Genomic DNA, 12,237 nt, shown 5'->3' on the forward strand with positions numbered 1-12,237 from the left:
CACACGCGGAAAGAGAGATGGACGTGGAAGAAATGGCGGAGGGTTGGTTGTGGTTCCCGCAAAAATCGCTCGTTAGCGGACCAACTTGAAATTAAGCGCGATCTTTTTGTCCATCCACCGCGATCTTCACAGTGAATTTTTATGCGTTGAATGATTGTACTTTTCTCTCTCTCTCTCTCTCTTTCTTTTTTGTTTTGAACGTTCTTTTTGTCACGCTGCGTGTTCACTTTTATTTTAGAAGAGATTTATTCTCGAAGAAGTTTTGCTTTTCGACGAGAGGAGTATTCTTACGAAGATAGTTGATGGTTTTATTTGCGAATAATAACTTAATATTAATAATAATAATTTCCACGATTTTATAATAAATATAGCATTTCAAATCATTCAAAATTTTTACGTTTAATTCGTTCCGAAAATTTCATTGAACGCGTAATACTTTTTCGAAAAGGAAAAAAAAGATCATTTTTTGAAGGAATTTCCATCAGTTTGATCTTCAACGTTGCATACAAAAGAAAAAAAAAAAAGAAAAAAGAAAAGAATTTTTGAAAGAATTATATTTTTCAAAGATTGAAAAATCAATTTTTTTTTCTTTTTTTTTTTTATCCCCCCAAACCATATATTGTTGGACACCATATTGAAAATTTAGTTGTCAACGATCACAGTGAAAGGGATCAAAAAGTTTTCAATAGACAAGGCTTTCTCTTGGTCTCGTTTCCCAAAACGCCTGCCGTTTTATTTGGATCCGAGCAGCAACGAAACGTTGACCCTCGAGCTCTTTGGTGTCGGGAACAACCGGAAGTCGCGCGAACCGAGATTCGGTGAATAAGGTGGCTGGCTGATGACTTTTCTTTGTCATAAAGCTCTGTTGCACCGCGAGAGTGCAATGCAAACGGTGCCTCCAGTGCCTTATGCTTCCATTAAAGCGTCATTTTCATTTAAAAGAAAGGGGAGGGAGGAGAAAAAATATAAAAATAAAATTCAATTAGCAAAACGTATACCCCCGCATTTTTTTCGTCTACAGAACATTAATGTTAATTTCAATACAATGGAACATCAATTATCCGAATTAAATGGGAAAATCGAATTGTTCGGATAATAAAATTTCGCATTGTGTTTACTTTTCACTTTATAACTATTACATTTAAAATTATTTATTGTATGTACAATTTATTACAACGTAATTTATTAAGTAATTGCTATATCAATTTGTACCGTTTGATTCGAGGAATGATAGATAAGTGATTTCTATGATGAACATCTTCATCATAGAAAATTAAAATATCCTTTTTTTTAAAACGAATTTATCTATCATCGTATCTTCCTTCTTTATTTCATTAAACATTCTTAACCGTCACTTACGTATTCGATCGTGCACGAAACATCTCTTCCTCTAAAAATGGTTAAGAATATTAACGTGACATAAAAGGAAATTGTTGAAGTATTCGCGAGTTTTCAACAGCTTCATCCGCTGATACCGTGATTCAAAGATCACGACGTTCCATACCATATAAGAGATAAAGACGTATGAATAACATTTTTGTCCCGTGAACGGACCATTTCATGAAAATCCGGCCTCCGTTATCTCCTCCGCCGTTATCATAGACGGTAGTTTGCGGGTTACACGATAAACGGTAACCTGCTCCCTATGTTTAACCAAATATTATGAGAGTAGGGCGCAAGACTATGATATTATTCCCCCTCCCTCTCTTTCGTGTGTGAAACGATAAAGATACGATGATCTTCTTCCCATCGTTCCCCTACTTTGTTCAAATGTTTTTCCACAAATTTAATCCGGATTATCATTTGTTCCCCCTTTATCATCAATCGATTTATATCGATACTCGAAATTTTTAATTTCTGGAAATTGATAAACGAAAATATTCGATCGAGTAGGATTTGTTCTTTCTTCCTTCTTCGTCGACAAGACAACGAATTTTCTTAATTTTTCTTAATCTCTGTTTTAATCTTCGAATTTTTCGATCTCAGTTATTCTCTAATGAAATTACAATATTGGAGTTCAAAATGAAAAGATCAAAATTTTGAATTTCGAAAGTAAAAGGATATCCTTGATATTCAAGTATCGATATAAGGATCAATTTCCATGATTCTTAAATTATATATAATTTTCTTATCTTCTAACATAATACACGTGACCAAGTCTCGCATTTTCCTATAATTCTGATCGAATCTTCTTCGATGATTCGACAAACGTAGAATTTTTACTTTCTTTCCATTCTCGGGAACATAGATTGTTACCCGCTTCGAATCCAGCGTTAGTTTAAGATATTAGTAACGTGGCAATTGTGAATCGCGGCCGGTAGAGATGAATATCTCGAGGGACGCAATTCCAGCTTGGCCAAAACAATGGATCCTGCGATGACGTTGATACATAGAGCGGGATAATCATCGACGAATCGTAGGTATTCCGTGTATTCTGTGGGAACTGAAGGTATTCGAGGGCCGATAGAATAGGAGCAAGCGTACACAAAACGAGCGAATAATTAGATTCACGCGGAAATTCAATGGAATTATCGGTGAAATAAAATCGTAGTATCGCGTTTGAAACGAAATTTAAGAATTTTTAATTGAATGAAATAACAATTATGGTTTTCTAATTACACGTTGACCGTCGTTTTTTTATATGAAATAAAAATAATAAAAATAATATTTTTCCAAGATACGCGAACAACACTTGACATTAAATAATAGAAGAGATGAATTACGGATAAAAGAACGTGTTCCTCATCGTATTCAAGTTAATATGAGTCAATTCGAATCAACTAAAATTCGCTAAAATTCATTGGAATAATTTTATTTTTATTTGAGAATTCAATTTAAAAAAAGAATCTAATTTTTTCAATTCATTTTTGATCTAATCTCACAAAAATATCCACAATTTTTCATTTCCCTCGAGAAACCCAACCATCCTAATCCATTTGAATCGATTCAAAATCCGAAATTCACTCGAATTCGATATTTTTTATTTTTCGAGCCCACGCTTAATCTCGATCTCGCCCATTTAACGAAAATAACGTACACGCCGTACGATCCACCATTTATCACGATCAAACTCGAGTACCATCCGCGACTGCATTATTCTCACGCGAGAAGAGAGTATATCGGCGTGTGCCCCGATGAACTTGTTCGATTATCCCCCTCGCGTTGAAATTTATTCAATATGGAAGAACTGTGAGCCTCGACACGTTCCCCTCCCCCCTCCCCTCAAGGCATTCGCCCCCTTCTCGTCGCGTATCTCGTCCCCTTCGTCGTTCCACCACGCCGGGAGCGAGCGTGTTGCCTGGCGCTGCGATGACATGAGCGTCCCGCGCGCGCACTTTCTACGCGTTTTTATCACAAAACCGACGGCCACGGTGAAAGGAAGTCGCGAGTGAGCCGCGAAAGGCTTTTCAAAAAAAAGGCCTCCTTCAAAGATCGACGACGACGACGACGACGACGGCGATGGCGACGGCGACGGCGACGACTAACGACCGACGTCGACCGATTGAAATATCGCGTGGGAGGGGGCGGGTACACCGGTTCCCCCTCGTTCAATTAATCTTAATTAACCCCGGTGGAAAAATGCTCGCCTCCTCTCCCGCCCTTCCTCTCTATTTACCTGCCAACAGTAATTATCGAACGGGCCCGTTTGACTTTCTAGAAAATAAAATCCCGCGATAGGGGACTCGTTCAGACGGTTCTCTACTTAGGCGGATGCGATAAAGTGTACGCTTTCGAGCGATCGTGAACGATGGCCGATTATTCGATTCGTAAAATGGGGGAACGAATTTATTAAGGATAAACAACGTTATTGGACGATTGGGAAAATTAAAGATTGGTTTCTATGAATATGAATAATGTAATGAGATTGTTCGTTGCGACGTGAAAAATAAATAGATGTTTTTTTTTTGGCGATTGGCGATTCTCGAGAGGAGAGTTGCGAAATAATTAGCTAAAGACATTTAATTAAATTATTAAATTAATAGGATATTTCTATCCGCAATTTTTATATATAATCGCGAATAATTAATTTATTTATAACAATTTAATGTGAGACTAATTAATTTATTAAAAAATTGAATATCACTATCCATAATTTTTATATATAATCGCGGATAATTAATTTATTAAAAAATATTTCTATTCAAATTTTTATATATAATCGCGGATAAATAATTTATTTAATTTATTTATAACGATTTAATACGAGAATAATTAATTTATTAAACAATATAATATTTCTATCCACAATTTTTATATATTAATTTAATAATAATCGTATATATTAATTTATTTATAACAATTTAACGCGAGTCTAAATAATTTATTTAACAATAGAATATTTTTATTTATAATTTTTATATATAATCGCGAATAATTAATTTATTTATAACAATGTAACGCGAGACTAATTTATTAAAAAATTGAATATTTCTATCTTCTATAAATTTTTATATATAATCGCGGATAAATAATTTATCCATAATTTATTTATAACGATTAACGCGAGACTAATTAATTTATTAAAAAATTGAATATCACTATCCACAATTTTTATATGTAATCACGGAAAATTAATTTATTTATAACAATATAACACGAGACTAATTTATTAAAAAATTGAATATTTTTATTCAAATTTTTATATATATAATATAAAATATATTTATATTATATATAAATTATATATTATATAATTATATATTANTATATTATATTATATAATCGCGAATAATTAATTTATTTATAACAATGTAACGCGAGACAAATTTATTAAAAAATTGAATATTTCTATCTATAATTTTTATATATAATCGCGAATAATTAATTTATTTATAACGATTTAACGCGAGTCTAATTAATTTATTAAACAATAGAATATTTTTATTTATAATTTTTATATATAATCGCGAATAATTAATTTATTTATAACGATTTAACGCGAGTCTAATTAATTTATTAAACAATAGAATATTTTTATTTATAATTTTTATATATAATCGCGAATAATTAATTTATTTATAACAATGTAACGCGAGATTAATTTATTAAAAAATAGAATATTTTTATCTATAATTTTTATATATAATCGCGAATAATTAATTTATTTATAATAATTTAACGCGAGATTAATTAATTTATTAACAAATTGAATATTTCTATCCAAATTTTTATATATAATCGCGAATAATTAATTTATTTATAACGATTAACGCGAGACTAATTAATTTATTAAAAAATTGAATATCACTATCCACAATTTTTATATGTAATCGCGGATAATTAATTTATTTATAACAATATAACGCGAGACTTATTTATTAAAAAATTGAATATTTCTATCCAAATTTTTATATATAATCGCGGATAAATAATTTATTTATAACGATTTAACGCGAGCCTAATTAAATTATTAAACAATAAAATATTTTTATTTATAATTTTTATATATAATCGCGAATAATTAATTTATTTATAATAATATATCGCGAGACTAATTTATTAAAAAATAGAATATTTCTATCTATAATTTTTATCGCGAATAATTAATTTATTTATAACAATTTAACGCGAGCCTAATTAATTTATTAAATAATAGAATATTTCGCGGAGCGTCGAGCGACACGTCCGTCCCGTTCCGTGTTTGGAAAACGACTGAATTAAATCGATATCAATGTCGAGCGATATTGTTATTCTTTTGCCGTGATTTATACGATTGTAAATGTCGTTTGCTCGTAACAATATATTTCGAATATTTAGAATATATTTTAAAAAAAGGATTTATAATTCTCTCGCTTCCTCTCCCTCCCTTCACCATTTTTTCTTATTGGCCCTAAAAAAACGCAATTTACATTTTTTTTTTTTTTTTTTCAATTTTTAAAGATATCTCGTAATACGAAATAGTGAGAAGAATTTTCACGAATTTCTCGACGATCTCGTATCCCGTGAACGTTGACGAATCCTATAATATAAACTGTTCTCACCCCTACACGAATTTAAAAAAGCAGACGAAAGAAATAAAATTTAATTAAAAATCGTGTAACACGATCGGATCCAATCGATTTCACTAGGCCATAACGAGAACTGGATGGCGGATTAAATTACATTACATGCATCCCCTGCAAACCCGATAATTACGATATTCGCACGGAAACGCGGATGACTTATTTGGCTCACGTTTGATGATTTCGGTACGATTATGCCAACGTTAATAACAAGTCGGCACCTCGAATACGCCTGGGGCACGTTGGATGGTCCTCTCTCCCTCTCTCTCCCTCTCTCTTTTGGTCCCATTACGAAAATCTCGAAGATTAGACAGCAATTTCTCCAGGCTGACCCAACGTCCTGATATCCGCTTCGAGATTTCGAGCCTTGATTCCGCGAAAATGTCGATATTCCACACTCTCCGCCTTTCTCCCCTTTTCTCCCTCTTTTACGAGGCTTTAAATGTCCGATTTTAATAAATTATTGCTCGAAAATTTTCTTCTTTCGAAAGTTGAAGGAATGCAGGTGGAGATTCTTAAGAACAAACATCTTATTTATTCCTAACATTTAGATCTTCAATTTGTAATTTCGTTGAGAATCTTGATCAGAATTTTGAAACAAAAAAAGAAAAAGTCCATAAGATTTCGAATCGTATAAAATGTAGACCAGTGTACTCTCCATCCACATATCCTCGATCCTCGAACAAGAAATTAGAAATCCGAGATTATTGCGCTATTCTCCAGACGAGGTATTAAAAATTCCTTCCACCCCTCCCTCCATCCATCTTTCCAAACGAAAAAAATTCTACTTACCCGCCTTACGTACGTACGTAATCCACCCCGTTGGGTGGCGTTGAATTCGAGGGGAAAAAAAAAATTTCATCTTGCCATTTTGAAGCGCATTCCAAACACGAGATTTCCTCGTTTCATTTCGAGCCAACGACTCGTTACAACGACTTCGCAAGGATTGCACGCGTCGCGTAACGCGATACGAATTTTTTTCAATCCGCTTGACGCGCGCCGAGTTAATTAAGCGGGAACGAAACGCGTGAAAATCCGGCCGCATTCCTCGATCACAAAGCGCTAATTAATGCCACCTGAAACCTCTCCGTTTATCCGCCTTGTGGCTGGCTGGCGGTAATGGAAAAGTCAAACACTCGCGGAAAGAGGTTGACACCTTTCACGTTGGTGGAAAGCGGCGTTTAAACTGTTCCAGCTGTTCTTCTCCGCGGACCAGTCTCGAAGGGGATGGCGGAGCGAGGCAGGAACTGGATGGAACGAGATTCGAGAGTTTCCGGCCAGGGTGGCCAGATTTCTACCACTTGTTTTCTTAAGGCCCTGAGTCGAGCGCTTTCAGAGTTTTTAAAAGTTTCATCGAACGTTAAAACGATGGATTCTTTTCATCTTCGTGCCGGAAGTTTTCTTTCTTCTTCTTTTTTTTTATTTTTGAGACTTTTTCGATGGAAAAATAAATAATCGATCTTATAAAACCTATTTTACGAACGATTTAAAAAAAGGGATATTTAAAATTATACGTATTTTTATCACGGAGAGAAGTCGAAAAAGTTGTAATAAATTTGTAGATGGAAATCTAACTTACTAAACAATAATCTCCAGAAGAAGAAATAGAAAGTACGTATAAAACGCTTTCCAATCTCTTTGTCCACACCTAATAAAACTGAATTAACATTTTATTGCCTCTATCGAGTTTTCAACAAGCAAAGCCTACTATCACTTCCTCGCGAGAAAGAAAGTTTCGAACTATCGCGGGTAGCGAGATTCTTTATTGAAAAGATCTTCGATCAGTTCGGATCTTATATCTTGGCCGAGCCGCTGCTCCTGACTGCTCCTTGTTCGCCGAACATCGTAAGGAAGAGGATGTGCTCGCGATCCATTTATCACTGACCCGGGCAGGGGAAGCACGGGCCGGAAGTACAAAGCCGCGAACACCGGCCAGTCGATGTTCTTGTGGTGGCTGGATGACTTAATTGCTATCCGAATTTCATGACGGCCGACCGATAGAACGGAAGTTGGATGATTAACGAACGAGTTCTGATAGATATTAACCGGCCGCATTGCGCGAATTAATTTCGTAATGGCGCCATACACGGTTTTTCTTCTTATACAATACTCGATCGCTTCTTTGATTTTTGAAGAATCGCGAAATCCTGTGTTTCAGGGATCGATCGATCCCTCCTGCCTTTCATATATTTTTTTTATAGAAGTTATCGATAAAATAATTATTTAATTCTTTCGTTATTATGGGCGACTATAATCGCTCTGCATAAGATGCTGTATATATTATATGATGAGCTACAATGTGATTGGAGTTATCGAGTATCTTTCTCTGGAAATGTAGCATCGGTATTTTGTTCTTATCATTTGTTTTATCACGAGATTCCTCGATAATAAAAATCACCAAAAAAAGAAAATGTTGACGATCTTTCTCGAGTATTGTGCGCATTTTTGACGCACAGGAAAGGATTTGAAAGGATTAACAATTAATATTTCGAATGATGTCGAATATTTCACATCGATATAAAAAGAAGAAGAAGAAGAAAAAAGAAATACTATATAAATAAAATCGTATTTCTTTCGCTCGAATATATTCAATTTACTTAATAATTTCAAAAAAATCGAACAACTAGGAATCAACACGAATCGTATTAAAAATATCCTCCTCCGGATCTATCAACGATAACTAGCGCACGCCTCTTCAGACGGAGAGTATCTCGCGGCAAGGAATTTATAGATCTCGGCCAAATTTAGAATCGATCTCTCTCCTATCCAACCAGAGGAGGTTTGTTTGTTTCCTCGACGAATCCAAAGGAATTTTCTATCATTGGGTCAACGACGACACGAAACAGGGCCCGCGCATCGATAATCCTGATTATTTTCATTGAGCGGTGAATTTCGGACACGTTCAACCCCCCGCTGAAATTCCCCTCCAAGTTTCCCCTCGAAAACTGTACTGTACTCGATCGAGCAGAAATTTATTTTACCCCCTCCCAGTTTCTTGGAGCGCGATCCGCTTCCGGCTCTCGATTTATTGCGAAACTTCCTCTTATTATTTTTCCACCGCACTTTTTCCGCGACAGAGAACCGGCGCTTCAAACCACGCTCAACTTGCCGGTTTTAGGGCTCGTTATCGAGGCAATTGCAACAACTATTTGTTCCAAGATGAATAGGATAAATACCGTGGAAATGGCGGAGTTGTGTCGATCGAGAGGAATTTTTGGAATTCAAGGAGGATCGGATAATGGTTGGTAATACGATTAATGTAATTGAGGATGGATCGATCGAAGGATCGAAGTTGGTTAGGATTTTTTGTAGTTCATTGTTTAGAAGATAATTTTTATTTTGTTTTTTGAGGATGAAAGGAATTTTTCGGATAGTTTGTTGATGGTTCTATTGCAGGTGTAAATAAAGAGATTTTAATCTAATATTAATCTTTCTTTCACCAATTTTTTTCATTGAATGGAACGAATATGAGGATTGAAGTAATAAGAATAATAATAATAAAGAAATAAGACTTTTGGAGCAAATTATTTAGTTTTTTTCTTTTATTATATACTCTCTTTCGGAATTATAGTTTCAATTGACATATTTTCTACCAGTTTATCGTATAAAATTTTTCAGAAATCGAAAAACTATAAAACAGCGACTAAAAGTTTGCGTTCAAGTGGTCGCAGGTGGCCTTTTCAAATACCTTCGATAAAAGTAAGCAACCATACATTATTGGATCTAAAGATCAAGTAGAAAATGTTTATATCAATTCTTATATTTTTTTCCAATTTACCTCGTGAAACAAATCCAAATCGTGCAACAAAGAAAATTCCTTAATCTTTTCGCACAGTAATAAAGTATAATAAAAGTAAATAACTTAAAAAGAAAAAAAAAACTCATCATTCCAAGTTGCTCTCAAAGCTTCTGATATTCAAAACACGCGTATCTCCAATTTCATTCGAATCTCTGATAAAACTACACTCATTAAACTATTACTTATTCCTAAATCCATTTTCTCTCGCTCTTATCGACGGAGCGATTCGAACGAAAGTGATCGTGAAAAAGGAATAATAGATGCATCGATTACCAGTTATCGACGTACGACGAAGTTGATCGGAAACGAGGCCCGACGACAATGCTGTTCACGTTGCTTTCGCGGATGTCACACCTCGCGACGAATCATCAGAGGCATGCGGAATTCTATATTTGTCCGTGAAACTATTTATATCGTGGCGTTTCACGTGATTCGTAATACGTATTCATGGTCACGAAAAAAAAAAAAAGAAAAAAAGAGGAAAAAAAAATAGTCGCGGGGCCAATTAACGAGGCGGTGATCACGTTGCATCACGTGTCATTTTTTCTTTTTTTTAAATAGCCGTTCGTGTTCCATTATTATTTCCAAGCATTTCCATTATTATAATCATTTATAGGTTGTAGATGTAACAGATATAAAATAGGAAGCGAACAATCCTCAGTTGCAATTTTATCAATACCGATTGTTCCCGGGGAATAATTTTCAGATTTCGTATCGTTGAAAATGAATAGGTTTCCAACAGCTATTCTGATTATACAGATTAAACCTGTTCGAGTATTACGTATGGGATTAATAAGCTGTTAGAGTATTACCGAGGAGGATGTTTTTAACGATTCTGTGTGTAAATCTCTTCAATTTCGAAATGTTATTGCACCGTTTGCTGTTAACAATTATTAACGTAATTATCAACGAACGGTTTAAATATTCGCCAATTTCTTCTCGAAAACTCGATTTTAATAAAAGATTGAGGAGAAATTGATTTAGAATTGAAAATTTTTAATTATTTATTTCTTAGATCAAAGAAATCAAGCTGTCAAAGATCGCTCCAATTACTACACGAAAACAGTAGATATTCAATTGTATATAACTCAATAATATTGAATTCTTCTCCAATCTCCAAACTTGCAAGTCTAGGGAAAAAAATAAAATCACTATAAGAAATATCTCGCGTATATTTGAGAAATGCCATTTCTCCTTGGGAAATTATCGGATTGACCATTAATACTTTCCAATCTAGCTGCAACACGTGTTACGCGTAACATTGAATTCTATTGAAATGTCCAAGATCCTCAAATCTATTATGGATTCGAATATTAACAGCGGGCCAAGTTGACGTAGCAGGTGGTAATACGTGGGCCAATAATTTGCGCGGGAGATTTAATCGTAGCGCGTTGGTGGGCGGGGTCGAAGTTCGCTGATTAAAATATAAATCGCGGTGTCCCCGGGATCGGATTAAACCGGATGACAACGTGGCTCAGTTTGCGCGGATCGAGGATGATTTAGCGCCGTGGTACGATGTTATTTGATTTAAAGGCGCGTAGACATGATCGAAAAAAAAAAAAAAAAACAGAAAAACTTTGACCTCTTGGATATTTATTCCAGAGCTGTACCCGCTGATAGGATGGAATCGCGTGATCGACAATCGAGATGATTCATAACTCGGGAGTAGTAATTGAAAAAAAATGGGATCACGTGGAAAGTTTGTATCCGTATGAACGTTTAACGATTATCATCGCCGAATCGATTTCGAAATCGATCGTTGAATTTTTTATATACAAATATCATATTATCTCTATTGATATCTTAATGATATTATTTATCTACAACGATGATAGTCGCGATCTAAAGATTGAAATACCGTGATCTTCTTTTTGGTTTCAATTACATATTAAAATATCTTTGAAAGAAAAACATTTCACGAATCGAAAATAAGAACGAGAGCGCAAAAATTGTTTCAAGAGCAAGATCGATGATATTTATAAATATATTCCCGTAAATAAGATAAATAAATTATTATACTTTGCGCTATACCATCGAAAAGAAAAAAAAAATGATCCATTCTCATCATCGAGGCTAGAAAACTAGCTAACCATTTTAGGAGGATTCGAGTTACCTTACCCGCCATAAAAGTAACAACCGCGAAGACAACCTTCGTATTCAATTTCACGGTGCAAATAACAAGATCGAGTATTAAGATCGAAATCGTTTATCCGTGCCCCCTCCCCTCTCCTTTAAAGGCATTGCAATTCCACTCGTAGAAGGGGAACGAATCGCGAGTCGTGTATCGGTTTCGTGAGCAAACGGCAAAATGCCAACTCGACTTCTGCAAATAATTGATCGAAATGACGATCGTCTCTCAACATCCTTCGATCACGCACGAACATCTGGCCGCGTTAGATTCTTTTCTTTTCTTTTTTTTTTTTTTTTTTTTTTTTT

General features: G+C 34.6%; 1 protein-coding gene across 11 annotated transcripts in view; it reads left to right on the top strand.

Moving 5' to 3' along the window:
- LOC102670888 (papilin) overlaps positions 1-12,237 on the top strand; it is a 138,956-nt gene that overhangs the window by 31,401 nt on the left and 95,318 nt on the right. The gene's annotated exons all lie outside the window — the stretch shown is intronic.

Source organism: Apis dorsata, unplaced genomic scaffold (assembly GCF_000469605.1).
Source record: "Apis dorsata unplaced genomic scaffold, Apis dorsata 1.3 scaffold_165, whole genome shotgun sequence".
NCBI classification, from domain to species: domain Eukaryota; kingdom Metazoa; phylum Arthropoda; class Insecta; order Hymenoptera; family Apidae; genus Apis; species Apis dorsata.